This window comes from Somniosus microcephalus, chromosome 10, assembly GCF_052327205.1.
Source record: "Somniosus microcephalus isolate GS21.2 chromosome 10, FLI_Smic_1.0, whole genome shotgun sequence".
Lineage (NCBI taxonomy): Eukaryota > Metazoa > Chordata > Chondrichthyes > Squaliformes > Somniosidae > Somniosus > Somniosus microcephalus.
Window position 1 is genome coordinate 151704069 of NC_140996.1, and position 22868 is coordinate 151726936.

A 22868-nucleotide genomic window follows, 5' to 3' on the forward strand; every position below is an offset into this window, starting at 1 on the left:
CGCCAGCACTTTACATTGATCACGGACCAACGATCAGTCGCCTTCATGCTCGATAATCGAAAACGAACCAAAATTAAGAATAATAAAATACAACTTTGGAGGATGGAACTGGCCTCTTTTGGTTATACCATTCTCTATCGGCCTGGCAAGGAGAATGTGGCCCCGGACACCCTCACACGGGCATTCTGCTCCACTATGTCATCCTCCACTCTCATGGATGTCCACAATGGTTTGTGTCATCCTGGCGTTACGCGCATGCTACATTTCGTACGATCACGGAATCTCCCTTTTTCCACTGGAGATGTAAAGAAAATATGCTCAGAATGCCGGCTTTGTGCGGAATTAAAACCTCAGTTCTTCCGCCTCTCAGATGGTATACTCATTCATGCAACCCAACCGATGCAACGACTTAGCATCGATTTTAAGGGCCCAGTGCCCTCTTCAACTCGGAACACATATTTGCTCACCATGATCGACGAATATTCACGTTTTCCGTTTGCCTTCCCCTGCTCCAATATGCTGGCGTCCACAGTAATCTGCTGCCTTGAGCAGGTATTTTCCCTCTGTGGCATGCCGGCTTATATTCACTCAGATCGGGGTCCATCCTTTATGTCAAGGGAACTCAAGGACTACCTCTCAGAACGGGGAATTGCTACAAGCAAAACAACACCATACCATCCCATCGGAAATGGGCAGGTAGAGAGGTATAACGGTATCATCTGGAATTCCGTACGTCTCGCTTTAAGATCTCGGGGCCTACCAGACCAGCAATGGGAAACAGTGCTTCCGGATGCATTGCACTCTATACGGTCCCTGCTTTCTACAGCCACAAATACTACACCTCATGAGCGGTTCTTTGGATTCCAGCGTCGCTCATCTCATGGGACATCACTCCCGTCATGGCTAACTACTCCTGGACCTGTATTACTCCGAAGATACGTTCGGACGTCTAAAAATGACCCTCTTGTAGATGAGGTCGAACTAACCGATGCCAACCCCACCTATGCAAACATACGATATTCCGACGGCCGAGAATCTACCGCATCATTACGAGATCTGGCTCCCTGCCCACCAGGACCTAGTGGGACATCGGGTGATGGCATTTCACCAGGAAACTCTTGGGACCTATCGGGTACCCCTCTCCAGGATCCTGATCGGACACCAACTAGCTTGGTGCCGGTAGAACCCCGTGCTCAAGGTTGCGACCCTCCCAGTACCGCGCATGAAAGTACTGATCCGCCACAGACCAGCTCTGCACCTCCATCTGAACAGAGGCAGTCCGACTTTGAACCTATTGGGGCTCGTACTCGAAGCCATGATCTCCCCGACCCTTCACAGGGCAATCCAGGCCACACAGACTCTGACCAATGGCCAACCGCATGTAAGCGGACCAGCGACCCTCTACGACGGGAATCCAAACGGGTGCGACTCTTCCTTGTTCGGCGGCTGCGGACCAAAAGGTAGACCACAGCCTCCTAATCCTGCAGGAGGGAAGAATGTGATAAAAATGATAACATCCGGGAAGTTATGTCATCACTTCCTGTGAACTATGAACTATGAACTGTGTACATACATCACTTCCTGTCATATGTCACTTCCTGTTGGACTGGTATAAATACTGGTCTGTTCAGTATTGTAAGAGGCTTCTACCAGAGGCATGGTAAAGACCTCTCTTGTATATAGTGTGTTTATAAGTTACTTAAAGCTTACTTTAAAGTTACTTGATGGTAAGTCTCCTTTTTCTTACATCAGGGATCTCGTTACTTCATCCAATTTGTCTTATTGTTTAATCTTTCTGAAGGTTCTGCCTTTGGAATTCATGTCTTATCTCTCTTGTCTCTATCCTCCTTGGCACAGCAAATGCAAGGCCTGACCTTGTCACCTTTTAATCAGGAGGTCCAAGCCAGAGCTGTCACACGTTAGCCAGTCACTATCTCACTTTCATCTAGCAAATGGCCATTCTAAGATGGATACGTTAGCCTCCCCAAAGATACATTAACAAAGTCAAAATCCTAACTTACAAACAACAGACAGCTAGTCTGGCAGGGTGATCCTGTGGGCCCCCGTGTGGAATGTTTATGCCTCACCTAATCTAACTAATTAAAAAGACTGTCTCAAATTCTAATGCAAGTTTTCCAGGAAAAAGAAACTTATGCAATCCCCTTACTTGTCTCAAGCAGAAACATGCAATCATTTAAACACAGTATTATTTGTGTAGCCATATACATTTTTAGGCACCCTTAGTTTCTAACAATCTGTCAAGGTACGCCTTGACAGATGATCCGCACCAACGGGGAAATACTCATTGCTGGTGCAGAGTTGGGCTAATTGCCCACCAACTGCCCAGCAATTACACCTGTTTCACTGTGAAAGGAACCCACTTGAGTGAGTCTGAAAGGATTGTTAACCGTTCTGGTATCACTTCACAATAAAATACATGTAACTAGTGGCAACATTGAGAAACATTAAAAATATAAAATATGACAATTAATATTTAAAATTATCAGGCCTAGAAATTCAGTTGGCTGCGCCAGGCGCTAACGCCAAAAAAGGGCTATATTTCCGTCGATAAAGCCTTAGCGCCGGAATGCAGGCCGATCTGCGCCGACGCCCAAATTCATTTGAGATTTAGCGCCGGCGCAAAGTGTTAGCGCCCGCTCGGGTGCGCGCGCAGCTTATGACGTCATATCCTCGCGCAACGCTGTTTTAGCGCCCCAAACCGGAAATTGAGTGGCGCCCGCCCAATGTGGGCGTGGCGCTATTAGGAATTGTAAAATGGAACGTTGCAGAGGCCCTGTGGGCCTCGGGGAGTGCAAATTAAAGGGCACCTCCACTGACCTATAAAGCCCAGCCATTTTGCTGCAATGACTTCACTGCTTTGGATTTCTACACAGAGACCAAGGGACAAAGATTCCAGATTTGGGACAAGATAGGAGAGGTCTTTTTGGCTTCTGGCCAGTGCTTTGACATTTGACTCTTGCTGATTTCACTGTTGCGACCTTGGTTATGGGGGCTGCATGGGGGGCCAACATTGAGTTGCAGCATTATGTGCGGAGGGCTCGCAGACGCTGTGAGAGACGGGCAGCCATGCGTAGACACAGAAGGGCCATCAGGCATCGCCAACGTAGGCCTTACGCACCCAGGCAATACCGGCAGCAGGTGTCCTATGTCACCATGTCTGCGGCACTTTGTGTAAAGAGGCTGCGCTTCAGAAGGGAGGTGGTTGGAGAGATCTGCCAGCTGCTTCACGCAGATTTGCAGCCACAGCTCATGTCCAGGACGTCTCTCTCGGTGCAAGTGAAGGTCACGGTGGCTCTCAGCTTTTATGCAAGCGGCTCGTTCCAAGCCGCTGCTGGGGACATCGCGAACATCTCCCAGTTCGCCGTACACCGCTGCATCCGGCAGGTCACCGATGCACTGTTCGCGAGGAGACACCAGTTCATCTCCTTCCCCATGACCCAACAGAGGCAGCAGCAGCGTGCAGTGGGATTTGGCAGGATCGCGGGCTTCCCCATGGTGCAGGGCGCCATTGACTGCACGCATGTGGCTATGCGGGCACCTATAGACAATCCCGAGGTTTACCGCAACCGCAAGGGCTACCATTCCCTCAATGTGCAGCTGGTGTGTGACCACAGGCAGCGCATCCTAGCTGTAAATGCCCGCTTCCCAGGAAGCAGCCACGATGCTTTTATCCTGCGCCAGACTACTGTGGCTGACATGTTCCAGGCACAGCCTCCACCAAGGGGATGACTTATCGGGGACAAGGGCTACCCTTTGTGCACATGGCTCATGACCCCGCTCCGCGCGCCCAGGACCCCAGCGGAGGACTCATACAACGAAAGCCATCAAGCAACAAGGAACGTCATAGAGCAAACCATAGGCGTCCTCAAGCAACGCTTCCGCTGCCTGGATCGCTCCGGCGGCTCTCTACAGTATTCGCCGGATAGAGTGTCCCAGTTCGTCGTCGTGTGCTGCATGCTGCACAACCTGGCTATCCGCCGGACGCAGGCACTGCCACCTGACATTGCACCACCACCTGAGGAGGACGAGCAGGAGGACCATCAGGAGGAGGAGGGGGAGGAGGAGGAGGAGCAGGCCAGGAGGGGGCCAGAAGGCCCAAGGGCCGTACACTGGGGGCTTATTGCTCGACACTTCTAGGCCCGCTGTGAGGGAATGGCCTGTGGGAATGAGCACACCTGAAGGCAGCCGCTCCGGAAGCCGTCAGCCGGTTAACGCAGCAAACACTTGAAACATGACACCTGGACAAGCTGAATAAATAAAAACCTTTATTTAACAAACTGAGGCCCCTTCCCACATGAAACTCAAAAACACAGAACACACCCAAAAAACAGACACAAACATATGTCACTCCCCCAACCTGGGGAGGACTAACAAAAGTTGGCCATCCACATGGCCTTCAACATTGGCCGTAACAAAAAAAGGGCCCCCCTCGCCAACAGAAAGACCCCCATAAAAACAAAAAATGCCTTCAATTTCGGCCATCCACAAAAATCAGCCCCCAAAACACAATCCCCCCCATATATACAATGCCGCAGAGACCACACTCTAGCGGCTGTGCCGAGAGGGCGAGTCCTTAGAGAGCCTTCCCCGGCCCCTGCCCGGCCTGCTGCTCCGCCTCAACGTGGGCCCTGTGGCGGCCTCAAGGCTGGGGGAAGGCTCATGAGGGCCCCCATGCGTAGCGACAGATGCCCTTGGGGGTCGGCCAACACGACGCACGTCCCGGGAGGGGCCGGCTGCTGACTGGTTCGGCTGTGGCTGGCCAGCATCAGTGGCAGCAGCAGCTCCTCGCACCCTGGCTGGGGGAGTGGCAGTGTCGGATGCTCCAAGGGGGGCAAGCTGGCTGCTGCCAGGCGCGCGAGGCTCAGCAGACACAGTGGCAGTCGTCCGGCCTGGCAGTTCAGCTGGCGCAGCTATGTGCTGGAGGCCAGCCCGCTGTGTTGCAGCAGGGCGGCGGGTGCGGGTGCGACGCCTCTGCATCAAAGCGAGTGTGGCAGAAGTCAGTGACCGCACTGCCCGGGTATGTGCCTCCAGCTGCTGTGACAGTGTGTCGAAGGAACCACCTCTCTGGCGACTCTCCTCCTGCAGTGCCGCGAGTAGTTCGACCCCCCTGGCGTGCGCTGCGGCCAGTTGCTCCACCCCCCTGGCCTGTGATTGGCCGAATGCTGCCACACTCTGAGCCAGGGACTCGATGGCGTGTGGCATCTGCTCCACAACCCCCATGAACTCATGGTGGCGCCGGTCAGACGCCACCGAGATCTCTTGCAGGAGGCGCACCTCCTGGCCGAGGCCACTCTCCGGACTGGAGAGAGGACTCTGCAGCTGGGGAGAAGCCGGCCGAGCTGGCCGACCCTTGCCGCCTGCCTGGACCCCACTGCAAGCAGGATCTGCCCTCCCCTGCAACACCTCCCCCTGGCTCTCCTGCATGCCAGACGTCCCCCCTTCATTGCCATCCCCTGGCACGGCTGAGGGCTCGCCCGATGGGCCGGCTTCCTCCTCGTCCTGGACGTCCTCCTCCTCCAAGGGCCTGGCACCCGGCGCCTCAGGGACCACCTCCTCCTCAGCAGCTGAAAGCAGGAAGGCACAAGAGTAGCTTTAAAGTGAGGACAGGGCGTCAGCGAGGGACGCCTGAGCGGTGGCATTATGCGCATTTGTCCGTCAGTGGGAAAGGATTTAGATCGGAAGCACTAGGGCAACGAGAGAGCTGCAAGCGGTCATCTCCTTACCAGTGGCTTCCAGCACAGGGTCCGCATCCCCGATGGCTACAGGGCCAGTCACCCGGGGACGCAGGAGTCCAGCGACGCTCTCCTCCAGAGCACTTAGAGCCTGGTAGTGGGGCCGTCCACCACCGGTCTCCACCCGGCTGCGCGCATTTCTTGCCAGCTTGGCCTGCAAGAGAAAGGACGGACTCTAAGTACAGTGTGGTGCCCTGTTGCTGTGTGTACTGCCTCCCATGGTGGAATAGCCTGGCCAGTGTGGTCAGTGCAGAAAGTGCTGTTGATGATCATGCCAGTGGCATTGCTGCGTGAGGAGGGCTGCCCATTATGCCTTTGAGGTCCCTTTGCCCATAGTGTGAGGCTCACATGCAAGGATGAGGAGGACAGTGGAAAGGGTACTCACCTTCACCAGCCGACAGAGGTCATTGAACTTTTTGCGGCACTGGTCCGCAGTCCTGGGCACATCTGAGTTTGAGGAGACCCTGCGTGCGATGCTCCTCCAGGCTTTCCTGAACTCTCTCCTGGGAGCCTTTCTGCCATTGTCCGGGCACAAGATGGGTCTTCTCTCCTGGACAGCATCAATCAGCACCCTCAGTGCATGGTCTGAGAAGCGCTGGGCTCTTTCACGGGCCATCTCCATCTGTCCTGGCGCTATTTTGTCCCACCAGCACTGTTGAGGCCTAGCAGCAGGGCTCCAGTGTGCAGGGCGTGGCAGCAGTCAAAGTTGACCCTTCCCCCTTTAAGAGCAGGCCGGCGTCAGGGTGTCTGCTGTCAAGCAACACATGACCGCACCTGCGCTGCGCCCGGCATCGGCGTTATCAGGCCGCAGCGCCGGTTTAGCACCGGAACCGAGCATTGCAACGCCGGTTTCAGCGCTCGCCAAAACTCTTGGCCAAATCCACTGAATTTCGGCGCGGTTGCCTGCAGTTTCCGGCGGGCGTTAAATTTACCGAACGCCCGACTTTAGCGCCCCAAAACTGTGCAAACTGAATTTCTAGGCCTCAATGTTTTCTACACTCCAATTGTATGATCAAGAACTGGGCATTCGGCAAAGATCATTTATACTTCCTCCAAATGTATGAAATAACACCATTTTGCTATTTAATTATTTTGCATAATACATTTAACGCTGCCCCACAGCTGGTGTGCTACGTGCCTGGGTGTATAGTAAATCAAAATGATCATTGCCAACGCCTTTCAGTGCTGTTGAATCTCAATCCGTTGTAATGGACCTTTGACAGGATATTAAATGCTAGCCTTAAAAGAATAAAAAACTTACCTGATTTACTTAAAATAAATCCGAATTTAATTTAAAAAGTCGGGATGTTTGAAGTACAACACAGGTAATTATTTGGGCTAGTAAAGTACTCTCCAATATTCTCCAATGCTTCTTAGTACAAATAAGAAAAGGAACATGTTTCTTAGTATGAAATATAAATAACGTAATGGTTAATACGCTTCCCAAGTGATAGAAACTGTTCTAACCTCAAAAGAAGGTTGAACAGCAAAGCAATTTATTTCACTTAAGTAAACGGTCAAAGGACGAGAATCTTTCCATTGACCTCAAACTATCTTTTTTAACCTTCAAGTGGAAAACAGATGCCAAATTATTGTTGCTATTTTGTTACATAATTTTTAACAATATACCGATATATGAAATATCTCCAAGTACCAGTTTATTTAAGTTTTTAAAAGATTTTAAAAGTTTTAAAAAATGTTTAAAGTTTTTAGAGGTTTTTTAAAAAGTTTTAAAAAGTTTTTAAAATGTAATTCCAATGGAAGAGACTGAAAGAAGTTTCTGTGGGCGTGGCCTAGTTTTGACAAATTTTGTGGGTGCGTCTTCCCTTACACACAGGCTGTACGCTACGCTCCTGGCCTTCCTGATGTAATACACTGCGCACAACTCTACAGTGCTGCAGAGCAAGTCTACGTTCTGGGTGTTGTGTATGTAATATGTGTGCTACTTGAACCTATGGACAGGACTGCACTACTTGTTGGGCGTAGTGATACGCAGTACCACTCCTGGCCATAGGGGTATAAATAGTACTGTGGGTACTGATCCCCCTCAGTTCCCGCCTGTGGGCATGAAGTAAAGACCTATGTATAGTCCCTACCTCCAACCAGTAAAGACCTGTTTGAGTTATACGTTTAAGTCTTTGTGTTAATTGTTCAATACAATACACATACTTAACACTGGAGACGAGTCGGTTCGAACCCTGCGGCAGTTATTCCACAGCGGCTTCGTCCAAAGACAGGACGTTGAAGAGAGGTTCCAATCCTCAACACCCCACTGAAAACTGAAGGGCAGCAGAAATCCTGACAGCTTCCAGCGACTGGAAGCGACAGGCATTAGGACCCTGAAGCCTCCATAACCTCGTGGGTAAGCCAGAGCCCGGGAGGGCGCGAGCGGGTAAGCCAGAGCCCGGGAGGGAGCGAGCAAGAGCCGCCGAGCGGGTGAGCCAGAGGCCGGGAGCCGCTTCAAGCGGGAGGCGCTTAGCGGGCCAGCGATCGCACCGGTGATAAGGGCTGAGAACCGTTTCGGGCGGGCGGCGCACCAGCGATCGCACAGGAGATAAGAGCCGCAGTCGGGCTGAAAGTCAGCGATGAGAAGCGCGGGAAAACCGCCATTGAAGTGGGCGGGGAGAGCGAGAAGCGCGGGAAAGCCGCCATTTTTCGCGGGAAAACCGCTGGGGAAGAAGGCAGAAGCGGGAAAACCGCCATTTTGTGGGCGGAGGACGACGGCAAGAGCGGGAAGCCGCCATCTTTGATAACAAGTAAACAAAATAAAATCTGAGAAATTGCAAATCTACAATGCCTAAACACGGGAATATTAGCACCTTTGATAGTGACCTCGAAGATTGGGCCATATATGTTGAAAGAGTAAAAAATTATTGTAAGGCCAATAAAATTCATGACCAAGATAAAGCTCTAACATTATTAAATTTAATGGGTGCGAAGACATACGGGCAATTGAAACACCTGTTATCACCAGATGAACCGGCGGATAAGACGTTCGATGAGATTGTTACTGTCCTGAAAGATCATCTAAACCCCACGCCGCTGATGCTAGCGGAACGATTTAAATTTTACGACAGAAGGCAGCTACAGCATGAAAGCAATGCTGATTATTTGCTGGAATTGCGTAAATTAGCGAAATATTGCCAGTTTGGAACGGGACTGACAGAGGCACTTCGAGACAAATTTGTGTGTGGTTTATTTAAACAGGATACACAAAAGCGACTGCTCGAGGAGAATGAGCTGACGCTTGAGAAGGCGGTCACTATGGCAGCAGCACACGAAGCCGCAGCGAGAGGCACGGCAGTAATGCAGCTACGGTCACCGGAGCTCAGTGCACACAAATTGGGTGTGAGTTCTGGCAAATGTTATCGTTGTGGAAAGACAACGCATGATCAGAACCAGTGTTGGTTTAAAAACCAAGAATGTAGAACTTGTGGTAGGCTTGGACATATAGCTAGAGTATGCAGGTCAGGGAAGAAGACCAGCAACAAGAAGTCACCGCAAGGAAAATACGCAAAGGTACACATGGTGACCGAACAGGAGTCCGATTCAGACGCTAGCAGTAATGAACTGGCTAGCTTAAGAGTACTCAACGCTGGTAAGGGTGCAGACCTCCAGACAATTTGGGTCACTCTTCAGATAGAAGGAGTCCAAGTAAAACTGGAATTGGACACTGGATCGGCATTGACGGTCATAAATAAGAAAGATTACGGAAAGTTATTCCAACATGTTCCCCTACAGGATACGGGGATTATATTGAAAACATACACGGGGCAAAGAGTGTACCCCATCGGGAAAATAGAGGTTGCAGTGGTCCACAAGGGCGAAGTCAGTCAAATAATGGACTTATATGTGATATCTGAAGGAGGTTCTCCACTACTAGGACGGGAGTGGATTAGGAAAATGAATATGGACTGGCATTTCCTACAAACAATAACGAGTGAGAACTCGGTGAAGATAGTCAGCCCAGACTCTGGAACGGATGATGGTAAGCCCAACTCAGGTGCAAAAGACAAAGTTTCAGCACAGAATTCCACTGAGCAACAACAACATAGTTTAACTGTGGATTCTGAGTCTGGCAAGTCTACTGATGTGCCCATTTCTGAGGGACACCGGGCTCGAACTCAACTCCATTTCAAACTACAACAGCAATTAAAACAAATGCTTCGCCGTTGTGAGCAAGAGTTGAATGCAATGAAAGAGTTCTTTGATATAGAGTTGGAGAATCTGGAAAGACAACAGAAGCAGCTGATGGAGAAAATGGAGCAGGAGCACACAAAACGTCTGATGTCAGAGGAGTTAACGGTCAGCCAACTCCTGCATATGCTGAAGGACAGGACTCTGAAATGGGAAAAACTTGAACACGAACTTCAATATTCAAAGGAAAGGGGTTCGGAGCTATCAAAGGTTATTGGAAGAGCTGAGGTGGCAACACAGACTGAGATGACTGCAACAGAGCAGCCCTTGGATGCCAAAAGTACGCTGACTCACGTCAACGTAGAACAACAGACCGCTGAAACAGCTGCTCCGGTAGAGGGATTGAATAGTCCGATCAATCAATCTCCAAAAGAAGTTGAAGTAGTAAAATCTCAAATGAGGTCATTAGTAAACGACTTGCTGAAAGCCCAGAAAAAGCTGGATGAAGAGGTACGCATGAAGAAGTCTCTTCAGGAAAGATGTCTGGACTTGGAACAAAAGCTGGCTAACGCCCAGCTGGGTATGGAGGAAATAGAAGACCCTCTCGCTGGCCTAGATCAGGACGACACCGAATATTACTATGTTCTGTCCTGCCCAACTTGTAACTTCGACTCCCACCATACAGAAATCATGGAGGAGCACCGAAAGTCTACAGAACATCGGGAGAAGGTGGCTCTACTACGGAAAAAGGAGGGAGAGAAGGAGGAACTGCGCATGCAGCTGGCAGCTGACAGTGGAGCCCAGAGAGTCTCCAAGAAGCAGAAAAGGAAAAGTTGAAACAGAAGATGACCCATCTGAACCATTATTACCTCTACCAGATCACACACGTGGTCCCTCCGAACGGAGCCAATTCAGTTCGGAAGTTCAAACTGTTAAATCCATGGAAGGACTATTGAATGAGTCACTCCAGCAACGTGAACCGACTCCACCACAGAGATTGAATCTGTGAACTGTTTTCCGCAGAGACTGAATCTGTGATCTGTTTTGACATGAAGTTATCTATGTTATTCTGTTATGTAAACCTGAAGTTATATATGTATATATGTTATTACGTTATGTTAAATGGGGAGATGACTGTAAAGCTAGGAAGGGAGGAATGTTGTGTATGTAATATGTGTGCTACTTGAACCTATGGACAGGACTGCACTACTTGTTGGGCGTAGTGATACGCAGTACCACTCCTGGCCATAGGGGTATAAATAGTACTGTGGGTACTGATCCCCCTCAGTTCCCGCCTGTGGGCATGAAGTAAAGACCTATGTATAGTCCCTACCTCCAACCAGTAAAGACCTGTTTGAGTTATACGTTTAAGTCTTTGTGTTAATTGTTCAATACAATACACATACTTAACACTGGGCCTCGCACAAGGTAAGTTCATATTCTTTTCGGAGCTTGGCGGCGTAGTCCGTAGCTACGCTGCCGACTGCAATTTTTGTGCCAATATGGTAAATGAAAGGCCAAAGGGTAGGCAGTTGTAAGTTTGAAAGTGGCGTTGTAAGTGAATTGTGGGAGAATATTTTACAGAGGCAAGCAGAGAAGGAAGTGAGTTTGGAAGGAGGTCGAGGAATGTAGGTGATCTAAGGAAGTGGTCAGGTATGACCTTATGCGTGATCAAGACCAAGGGAATGAGATGGTAAGGTCAAGTGTATGGCTTGTGTCAAAGAGCATTACCATGTCTTTCTCTTTTATTGATGAGGCAGCATTTATGTTTATATTACCATTATTTATTTATTTTGGATAATTGCATATTATTGAAGTTATATAGTGACTGTCCAAAGTTTTACACCCCCATGCTCTGAGTCAGTTTATTACATATCTACAGTTGCTCTATAACCTTATTTAATGTGTGTCTGATTACTTTTAACCTCGTCAAAAATGACTGGCTCATCAGATCATGCCTGAAATAATACGCTGATGTTCATTGACTGTCACTGTTTTGTAAAACCCCCTGGTATTTTTGATGAGAACATTCCTTTGCATTTCAATTGTTCTCTCCATGTTCCCACTGCCTGTGTCACTGTCACTGACAATATTTGGTATATATTCTGGTATTTATTTGACCTAATATAGGTTGGTTTATTTACTGACGAATGGTAATAATAAACTCCAAGATGCACATTTATCATAGATTGTTTCCAACTTTGTGATTGATTTAATAGTCAGCCTGTCAAAACAATTAATGGTTGACAAATCTGCTGAAACCCCTGATATATGCACACTTTGTCATTTATTATCTACACTTGATAACACTCCCATTTTGTAGATAAGAAACACTGTAAGATGCTCTTGAATGTAAATCACATCCCTATAGGTTGTACTGTATGTATTAAATTCTATGAGTAAGTTACACTTACTCCATTACTTGCACCTCTATACATCAGACACATCTTTCCAATGCTATTTTAATCCCATATACAAGTAACTAACAGAATGATTTTATAACCTGACGGATTTTCTATGTTCCCAGCAAGGTATGTCTGCCAGTGGGCCTCAAAGTACTTCTTCCCATTGGTACCACAATAGTGTTCCTCTTCTGTGGACAAAGAAATTGGTAGACTCATGAACAGATAAAAAAATAATTTGTCATTCACTTCTGCATATGGTCCTCACAGCTAACCCACAGCTAAAAAAAAACCTTAATGATAACTTAAAAGAGATAATAAACAGTAAACAGGTAGGAATACCGATAATATTTTCCCAAGTGGGTACAACATTATTGCCTACTCTCAATTTTGTTATTCATTTGATACTCAATTGGGTCTAGGTGAGCATCCCCTCTCTCTTACTAATATTATCTATTAATACAGCTGATTTAATTTTAATGAAAGTACTAAGCAGCACTTGTATTATACAATCTGGGGGCATTATTTGCTTTTGGGATTTGGATGATACTGGCAAAGCTGTATTTATTGCCCATCCCTTGTAATGCTGAGAAGGTGGCGGTTGGACTCCCCCACATCCTGATCACAAATTGTAAAAAAAAATCCCAAAGCATTTTGCAGAGGCAGCAATAACTAAACACTGAGCAAAGCTGGGAAGAGCATTAGGGGTGGTTACTGAAGGCAAGATTGAAGATGAGGACCTGGATTTTAAAATCAGTGTTAGCAGATGGGGAGTCAATGAAGGTTAAAGAGGTCAAGGTGATAAGGGAGTGGGATTGGGTGGTGGAGTATTGGATGAGGTTGTGAATGGCAAAACCTGGGAGGCTGGTAAGAAGAGCATTGGCGTAATCGGGCATGCGCTGGCAGAAGTATGGCTAAGGAATTCAACGACAGTGGGGGGGAGTGAACTCAGGGTGGAGGCTGCCGATTTTGCAGGTTCAAGCTCAGCTCCGGGTCAAACAGGACGCTGAGTTTGAGAACCTTCAGGCTTTCCTTGAGCAAGCTGCCAAGCAGAGGGATGGAATCAGGGACTAAGGTATGATAGATTTAGTGGGAGCTGAACAGGTTAGCGTCAGTCTTGCAATTGTTGAGTTGAAGGAGTTCTCCAGGACTTGGCAAAGCAGTCAAACAACATGTGAATGGTTGAGGAATTAAATGTGGTGGTAGAGAGATAAAGCTGAGTGTCAACAGACGAAATGTCAAAGCTGACCCCATGACTATGAATTATGCCACCAAGCATACAGCAAATAGCTGAGGGAAGCTTTGTTTAGGCTGGGAAAGAAGCCATTTCAGGAGATGTACTGAGTTTGTAGGTGCAGGCTGGGGCATGACCAAGTTGATGGAGGTGGGATGGTGGAAGAGGAGGATTAGGAACTGACATAAAACAAAGTGCAGGAAAGGATGATATATTTTGGAAATGAATGAAATTAATTAACAGCAAAGAATTGTCAGAGCATGTATGCAACTTAAACTTAGGGGTAGCCTAGCCAAAGCAAAAGCTATTAAAAGCTATTAAAAACCTCATCTTATATTCCATCAAAACAAATAAATTCATTCTGTAATTTCACTTAGGAGATAAGTTTAGTGCTCATTAAAGCTTCTTTTATTTCCAGCCCTGTGAAAATTTATCAACATGAAATGGAGAGGGGCCTTATGTTGAGATTGACAGGAACAAAGCCTTTATGCTCAGAAAAACAAGTCTGCGGCCCCAATATTAACTCAGAGACATGTTGGGAGAGGAGTGGTCCAATATCGCGTGGGAAACCCTGAAGTAAGTTCAGTGCGTCTGTCAGTGGTTTTTTAACTCAGCCAGCTCTTTGGCATTTTACTTCTGGGCTTGGCGTCCAATGTGCGGCAGTGGGCGTGATGAGGACCCACATGACACAATTTCAACTCCAGTATTTAAAGGGCCAATCCAAAGATGGAATTTGGAGTTGGAAACAAGGCAAGAAAAGGTGTGGCAATGGACGCCAGAGGATTAAGGCTGCGCCGCAGTTCAATAACACCTTCCTTAAAGTGCTGCTGGAGTCAGTGAGGAACTGGAGAGAGATATTCTCCCCCAGCAATGGGAGGAAGAAACCTGCTGCTGACACAAAGAAGGTGTGGCTGGAGGTAGCCGAGGAGGGGAGCGGCAGCAGCGTAGTGCCATGCTCATGGATTCATTGCAGGAAGTGCTTTAGTGACCTAACTAGATCAGAAAAGGTAAGTACAGTTGCACATTCACCTACATCCTGTTTTGTGCATCACCCCATCCCCTCATTCAGCCTTCTCAAGTCTACTCCATCACATCATTCCTCACACCCACTTGCCTTGCAAGCGCACCAATCCTCTTTCTATGCACTTCCTCACATCCCCATCTATCCATCCACCACCCCACTCACCCTCATCCTTATGCAATTTCATGCCTTTCCCTAATAGTCACCCTCACCAAATGCACTGCATTCATGGATGAACACATGCCATTACAGTCACTCATAGGTCTGTTCTTCCTCTTGTTGCAGGAGAAGAGAGCACAGAACACCAGGGAGAGGGAAAGAACTGGAGGTGGACCTCCGCAGATTTCCCAGCTCATAAGTGCAGAGGAGGAGATCAGGGGCATTTCAACGTCCCCGGCTGTCAGAGATGGAAAGATGGGGACCTCCCAGCTGTAGGGGGTTTTGCACAGGCGTGTTCGGGTCAGTCAGCTTTGCCTCTGACTACCTTCTTTGAGCGGTTCGAATCGCTCGCCCCCTGGGTTCTGGACACCGGACTTAGATACAGGCAGCGATACAGAGAAGACTTGAGTAGACAGGTGGTTGGATGCAAACAAAACCAAGATTTTATTGAAGAGGAAAACTTGATACAATCTATTGGAAAATTATTAGTGTACACTTCTACAGGCAAAAATTACAAGAGAGTCATAATAATACTATTCTTATACAGGGAATGGGGAACACACGGCACATCGAGGGAAAACAACTATCTTAACAATCCCCTTTTCCTTATCCCACCCCCTATACCTAACTAAGTTAAGCTATGAGGGGTCAGAATTCATGCTCACCAATCAAAAGGGGTTTGTTAGACTCAAAACAGCGGTTGGGTTCGGGGTTCGCTCTTGGTGCTCTCTGGAGCCTGCCATTGTCATGTGGGCTCTGGGTGCTGCCAGGGCGTTGTCCAGGTTCGAGTACCCCAAAGTTAAAGTCTCTGCTTTGGTACTTTACCTTGCAGGGATGGTCCTTCGTCGGCAGCTTGAGTTTGTATGAAGATAGTTGCAGGTCAGCTGGGGCTGAAGGCCCGATGATTCGAAGCCTACCCTCAGTTGGCCTTCCCTCCGGTGGTCTTCCCTCCTCCTCCTCTCGTCGCGTCCCGCTACGCCTGGCCTGAGTTGCCCGTGTTCGCCCGACCCGGTGCCAGGGCGAGTCCAAATAGAGGGGGAGAGGGCACGGGCAAAGGCCAGGAGGTAAGCGCGGGACGTGGGAAAAGCAGCAGCCATGAGGGCGAGGGGCCGAAGAGCCAGGGAGCGGCAGCACCAACGCCAGCACAGCAGCAGAGCAGCAGGAGAGCAGAGCAGGAGTTCACCGATTGCTACCTGGGGGCCTTCAATTATACCTTCATCGAAAAACCCTTATCTGCATGCCAAATCAGGTTAGTTCTTTGTTTTAATTTTGGTGGGCCAGTTAAAATAATGGTAGCAATCTATACTAACGGTTTTTAGATGGCTGGTAATTGCATCTACCGGCCCGATAATTGACTCGTATTGTCCTGAAAGTCCTTGATGGGATTGTCCAGCCTCGATGGATGTGTTTAATCTGTTTCCGATTATGTATGCAGACTGTTTGATGACTTTAACTGTAGGCCTCATTGAATTTAGATCTGTCTCCAATTCGGTCTAATACATAATTCACAGTTCTGTCTGGGTCCCAAAACACAAAGTTCTTTTCACAGGAAACCTGGAGCCATAGTTTCGATTTCCCCCAAGTTGTCTGCGCTGCAGAATCCATTTTGGAGACCCATAGGCTTTCTGCCACGAGGCACGGACGCCATCTTGGGTACCCTTTTTAATTCAAAAATGTCCACACAGGGCTCCTTTTATCGATAATAACCTTCGGGGAGATGCACAAATTTTGCAAATCTTACACAGCTACGTGGTGACACAATTAAATATCAGGGACTCACATGTCATACGGCACTCAGTCATGTTGACTTGATTTGAACTGCGAGTGAAATATGATCACCTTCATAATAATAACTTGCAAGATTCTTGCCTTGCCAGGACTAATTCATGTCTTTTATCGCCGACAGGAGCCAGTGGAGGTAGCGGACGACGAGTCCTTAGAGGAGCTGAATCCTTCAGGGTGCATCATCACAGAACTCATGCAGACCATGCACCAGCTCAGATGCTCGCACTTCAGTGGGACCAGTAAGGCAGATAGTTGGGTTTTTCACTTCGTGACTCACATTTCACAAGTGAGCAACGGATTGTGGTGGCAGGTGTAGTGTATGTACCTTTAAGAGAGAACTACTTTTACAGCTCCTGTATACTGTAGTACCGGCAGTGACCACACCTGTATATAAGCCTTGAGCAGGCATCTGTACTGTCAGTCTTTAGACTACCCTCCTCCAGTAAACACCTGTTGATTGTTAATTTACAGCCTCTGTCTTGTTATTGGAAAACACCATACTTTAAGAATCACGGATTCAACAGTGGCGATGAGGTTGATTCGAATCTACCTGCAACTCTGCATTTCCTTCAAGGATTCGCTCCGGGAGGACGGTGGAAGAAAGTCGAGGCCAGAAGCACGGGTGTCGACCACGAGCAACCGCCCAGTCATGCGGCAGAGAGTGAACATCGCAGGGGAGGCTGTTGAGAGCTGGGCTTGTTTCTCCAGCCACGACGGTCCAGCAACAGACTGGCAACAGGTACAGCGCAGACCCCTCCCGGACAGCGGCGGCTGGAGCCGACCGACGGCACAGAAAAGGCCGAGCAGCGTCGATGCGGTAAGAGAGAGGGTGAAGCGCACAGGGCGCAGCCGGGGGTTGAAGACCGAGCGGCGTCGACGGAAAACAAAAAGAGAGAGAGGGTAAAGCACAGCCGGGGTTCAGGACCGAGCGGCGGCAACAAGAGAGGCGCACAGGAGAACGCGCAGAGCAGCAGCCAGGGCTCAAGGGCTGAGCAGCATCCGCGGGGAAAGAAAGGAAGTGCGGGAGACACCATTGAGCCGTGGAGAAGAAGGGAGAGCACGGGAGACGCCATTTTAGAAGCCGCAGCGGAGAAGAAGGGCGAGCACGGGAAGAAAGGAAAGCGTGGGAGACGCCATTTTGAGCCAGCAGAGAAGAAGGGAGGGCGCGGGAGATGCCATTTTAGACAGTTTAACCACACCCAGGGATGCCAAAGAGTGGCAGTGTCACTGCGTTCGACAATGAAGTCAAAGATTGGGCGACATATGTGGAACGCATTGAGGTGTACTGCAAGGCGAATGAAGTGCCAGATGCTAGGACAGCACTGGTTTTGTTGAATTCCATGGGTGCAAAAACTTATGGCTTTCTGCGAAACCTAATAACCCCAGAGAAGCCAGTGGATAAGAATTTCGAAAGCATAGTGGAAATCCTACAGGAACACTTAAACCCCACACCGCTGCTGATAGCAGAAAGATTTAAGTTCCACAAAAGGAACCAGCATAAAGATGAAAGTAATGCTGAGTACTTAACGGAACTGCGCAAGCTATCGAAACACTGCCAGTTTGGATTGGGACTAGCAGATACGTTAAGGGATAAGTTTGTGTGTGGGCTTCAAAGTGAAGGAACCCAGAAACGGCTTCTATCAGAAAAGGATCTTACGCTGGACAGGGCTTTCAGCATGGCAGTATCACACAAAGCAGCCGCACGGGGCGCTGCAGAGATACAACGGAGACCGTAAGAATATGGCACCAATGAAATATCATATGGAGCAGGGAAGTGTTATCGCTGCGGCAGAACAACACATGACCAGAAGGATTGTTGGTTCAAGGACCAAGTGTGCAGACAGTGTGGAAAAGCAGGACACATAGCAAGAGTCTGCAGGTCAGGGAAGAAAACCAGCAGCAAGAAATCTCCACAGGAGAAGTACAAAAAGGTACATAAGGTGATGGACAGTAGTTCAGACGAACAGAAAAGTGATACAGACTCCGGAAGGAAGGAGCTGGGTTGTCTGAAACTACATAAGGTAATCAAAATGGAGGATCACCAGACTATCTGGGTCACACTCAAGATAGACGGAGTCCAAGTGAAAATGGAATTGGACACAGGATCAGCCCTAACAGTCATAAACCGAAGGGACTACAAGCGGCTATTTTCACATATACCCTTGAAAGCTACAGAGATTGTCTTGAAGACGTACACGGGGCAAAAAGTCTACCCCAAAGGAAAAATAAGGGTGAAAGTGATATATAAAGGCCAGGAAATACCTAAAATGGATATATATGTATTGCCAAATAGAGGACCACCACTGCTAGGACGTGAATGGATCCGGAAGGTACAATTAGATTGGCGTTCCATACAGGCACTGAAGGTTGAGGCCAAAAATGATAACGACGTCACACCTGGACGACTGTCAAAAATGCTAACTGAAGTGTTCCAGGAGGGACTCGGAACACTAAAAGGCATAACAGCGACAATTAAAATAGAGGAAAATGCAAGCCCAAAGTTTTTTAAGGCCAGACCGGTGCCTTATGCGATCCAACCAGCCGCCGAAGCAGAGCTGGAAGGTTTGGAACATTCAGGAGTACTGCCCAAAGTGGACTGGAGCGAGTGGGCTACACCCATCGTTCCTGTAATGAAGAGGTCATTGAGTAATACGCCTGGGGAACCAAAGAAGGTCCGCATCTGTGGGGATTTTAAGGTGACAGTGAACCCAGTCCTTCACACGGTACAATATCCGCTTCCACGGATTGAGGATATTTTCGCCTCACTATCTGGAGGTAAACGCTTCACTAAGATTGATCTGGCCCAGGCGTACCTGCAAATGGAGGTAGAAGAAGCCTCGAAACAATACCTCACGATCAACACTCATAAAGGTCTCTACCAATACAACCGGATGGTGTTCGGGGTAGCATCGGCTCCGGCTATTTGGCAAAGGGCAATGGATCAAGTCCTGCAAGGGATTCCTGGGACCCAGTGGTATTTGGACTACATCCTGGTCATGGGCGAAAATGACAGTGATCACCTCGCCAACCTGGAGAAGGTGCTCACTGGATTAAAGGAATATGGGCTACGAGCTAATCGCCACAAGTGCGAGTTTTTCCAGAAGCAGATCTCGTATTGTGGCCACGTTATTGATGAAGAGGGGTTACATAAGTCCCCTGAAAAGATTGAGGCAGTAGTCAAGGCTCCAGCACCGGAAAATGTGTCACAACTGAGGTCGTTCCTCGGGCTGGTGAGCTACTTCCATAAGTTCTTACCAAATTTGTCTACAGTATTACACCCACTGAACACCCTATTGCAAATGGGGGTATCATGGAAGTGGAATGACGAATGTAAATGAGCTTTCCAGAAGTGCAAAGAATTGATCACATCAAAAGAGGTGTTGACCCATTTCAACCCAGCACTACCAATTCGGTTGGCGTGTGATGCATCACCCTATGGTATTGCAGCGGTGCTTTCGCACAAATTCCCAGACGGGTTGGAGAGGCCAGTAGCCTTTGCGTCTCGGTCACTAACCTCAGCCAAGCGCAACTACGCCCAGATTGACAGGGAGGCCCTCAGCCTAATATGGGGTGTAAAAAAATTCAACCACTATCTGCATGGGCAGAAGTTCACCTTGCTGACTGACCACCAACCACTTGTCTCCATCTTTAATCCAAAGAAAGGCGTTCCGGTGATGACTGCACAACGGCTCCAAAGATGGTCCCTTTTTCTAGGGGCGAACCAATATGAAATAGAGTATAAGGGCACGAAACAGCATGGAAACGCTGATGGGCTATCACGCCTGCCACTGCCTACTGTGGAGGAAGCACCAGCAGTGGACCCTATCGAAATATTTTATTCGTCGATAATTGAACGCTTGCCAGTAACTAACGCAGATATAGAGAAGGAGACCCGAAATGCTCCGACACTGTCTCGGGTATATGATTTGACGGTGAAGGGATGGCCAACACATGGCGACTCACTGTTGCCAGCATTCTCATCCAGAAGAGAACAGCTGTCAGTATGCCAGGGGACAGTGATGTGTGGATCCCGAGTGGTAATTCCACCCAAGTTAAGAGAGAGAGTGCTCAATGAGCTTCACGAAGGCCATCTGGGAGGGGTGAAAATGAAAAGCCTTGCTAGGACTTATGTGTGGTGGCCGGGGATCGATCAACAAATCGAGGACCTAACAAAGAGCTGCTCAGGATGCCAGAAGGTCCAAAATGCACCACCACATGCCCCTCTACACCCATGGGAGTGGCCCTCCTCTCCATAGCAACGGGTGCATATTGATTTTGCTGGTCCATTCATGGACTCAATGTTCTTAATAGCAGTGGATGCGCACTCGAAATGGCCTGAGGTGATCAAAATGTCCTCCACCACTACATAGAAAACAATTGCAGTCCTACGGACCATATTTGCCAGGAACGGCTTGCCAGAGCAGATTTGCTCTGATAACGGACCACAGTTTGTGTCCGAAGAGTTTCGGAAATTTATGAGAAGGAATGGGGTAAGGCATTACACATCCGCCCCGTATCATCCAGCCACAAATGGATTGGCTGAGAGGTTCGTACAAACCTTTAAAATGGCAATAAGGGCCATGTGCAATGATGACATTCCACTGCAGCATAAGGTGGACAATTTCCTGTTAGCCTACAGAAATGCGACACATGCAGTTACCAACCAGACCCCGGCCATAATGTTCTTTAACCGAAGGATGAGATCTCGTCTGGATTTGCTCAGGCCAAATGTGCGAAGAAATGTTGAGGATAAGCAATTCCAGCACATCAATGAGAAGCCGACAAGGAGCTTCAATGTAGGACAACCAGTCTTGGCCCGCGACTACCGAACAGAGAAATGGCAACCTGGAACGCTATGCACACGGCAGGGGCCACTAATGTACACAGTGGATGTCGGGGAGAACATTGTGAGACGCCACGTCGACCAGATCCTAGTGTCACAGGAACGAGTCAACCCCATGTCTCGCGTATCTGGGGACGAACCCGACATACCGGTAGCATCTATCCCAGAAACAGTAGCAGCGGAAACTGATGAACTAACTGACAAAAGGAGGCCAGAATCGCCTCCGCACCAAGAACAAGACACTCAGGAAAGGCGCTATCCAGAAAGGATCAGGAAGCCGCCCCAAATACTGAATCTATAAATGGACTATTTCAGTTAAATGTGCATGTTAAAGTGTTAACTGTTATTTGAATGTTATGTGTACTGTTAATCTAAAAGGGGAGGAATTGTAGTGTATGTACCTTTAAGAGAGAACTACTTTTACAGCTCCTGTATACTGTAGTACCGGCAGTGACCACACCTGTATATAAGCCTTGAGCAGGCATCTGTACTGTCAGTCTTTAGACTACCCTCCTCCAGTAAACACCTGTTGATTGTTAATTTACAGCCTCCGTCTAGTTATTGGAAAACACCATACTTTAAGAATCACGGATTCAACAGCAGGGACAGCAGTGGAGAGTCTGTGTCGGAGGGCACAACCCCTTTCAAACTCTGCTCAGCTGGACAGAGATGCTGTACCCTATGGGGCCTGTAAATGAGAAGGAGAATCAGTGAACAGCAGCAGAGAATGCGCGATGCGCTGACAGGCCTTTCAAGCACACTGACCACGATTGCAAAGAGAATGAGTGGATTGATGTTGCAGGGCATTGCAACGATGTGTTCTTGCATGGATAGAGTGGCCAGCTCTGTGGATCATCAAACATTCCATTCAAATGAGACCATGTACACCTTCAGCACGGCTGTGCAGACTCTGAATGACAACATGTCTGCCACCTTAAATAAGATAAAGATACCTTAGTCTTAGCCTTACAGTGCCACACTGATCTGTACCAAAGTGCTCTCCAACAGAGTGGTAGCAGTGAAATGTGGCTGGGCCATGAGAGGGATGATGGCAAAAGGGGTCATGGAAGAGGGGAAACCGCTCAAACCAGTTTCACTTCTCACCCATTGCCCCCAGCACACCGCCCCCCCACCCCCCCCAGTCAGTATCCGACATGTGTCTTGTCTCTCGATGGCCGAGCCTGCCTCTGAACAGTTGCATGTGTAGCAGTCTTTGGCAGGCCCTCACAGGCTTGAAAACTCAGATGTCCTCGGCCAAGAGCATCTCAGCAGAGCAGAGATCTGAGCAGTTTGGTTCTACCTCTGCTCAACCACAGGGGTTGGCCATGTAGGAGTGGAAGGAAAAAGAGGAAAGTTTTGTAGTTGCACAAGGGTATGCACATGGGTGTATGATAAAATGTAATGTTGTTAAGTTTCTGCTTTTTCGTTAAAGCACGTAAATATTATTCAATTGCATCACTTTCCCATCTTGCCCATTCTTGGTTGCTGGGTGGCAAGTCACCATTTAAGTTAGTTGATGATGAATGGGAAGAAT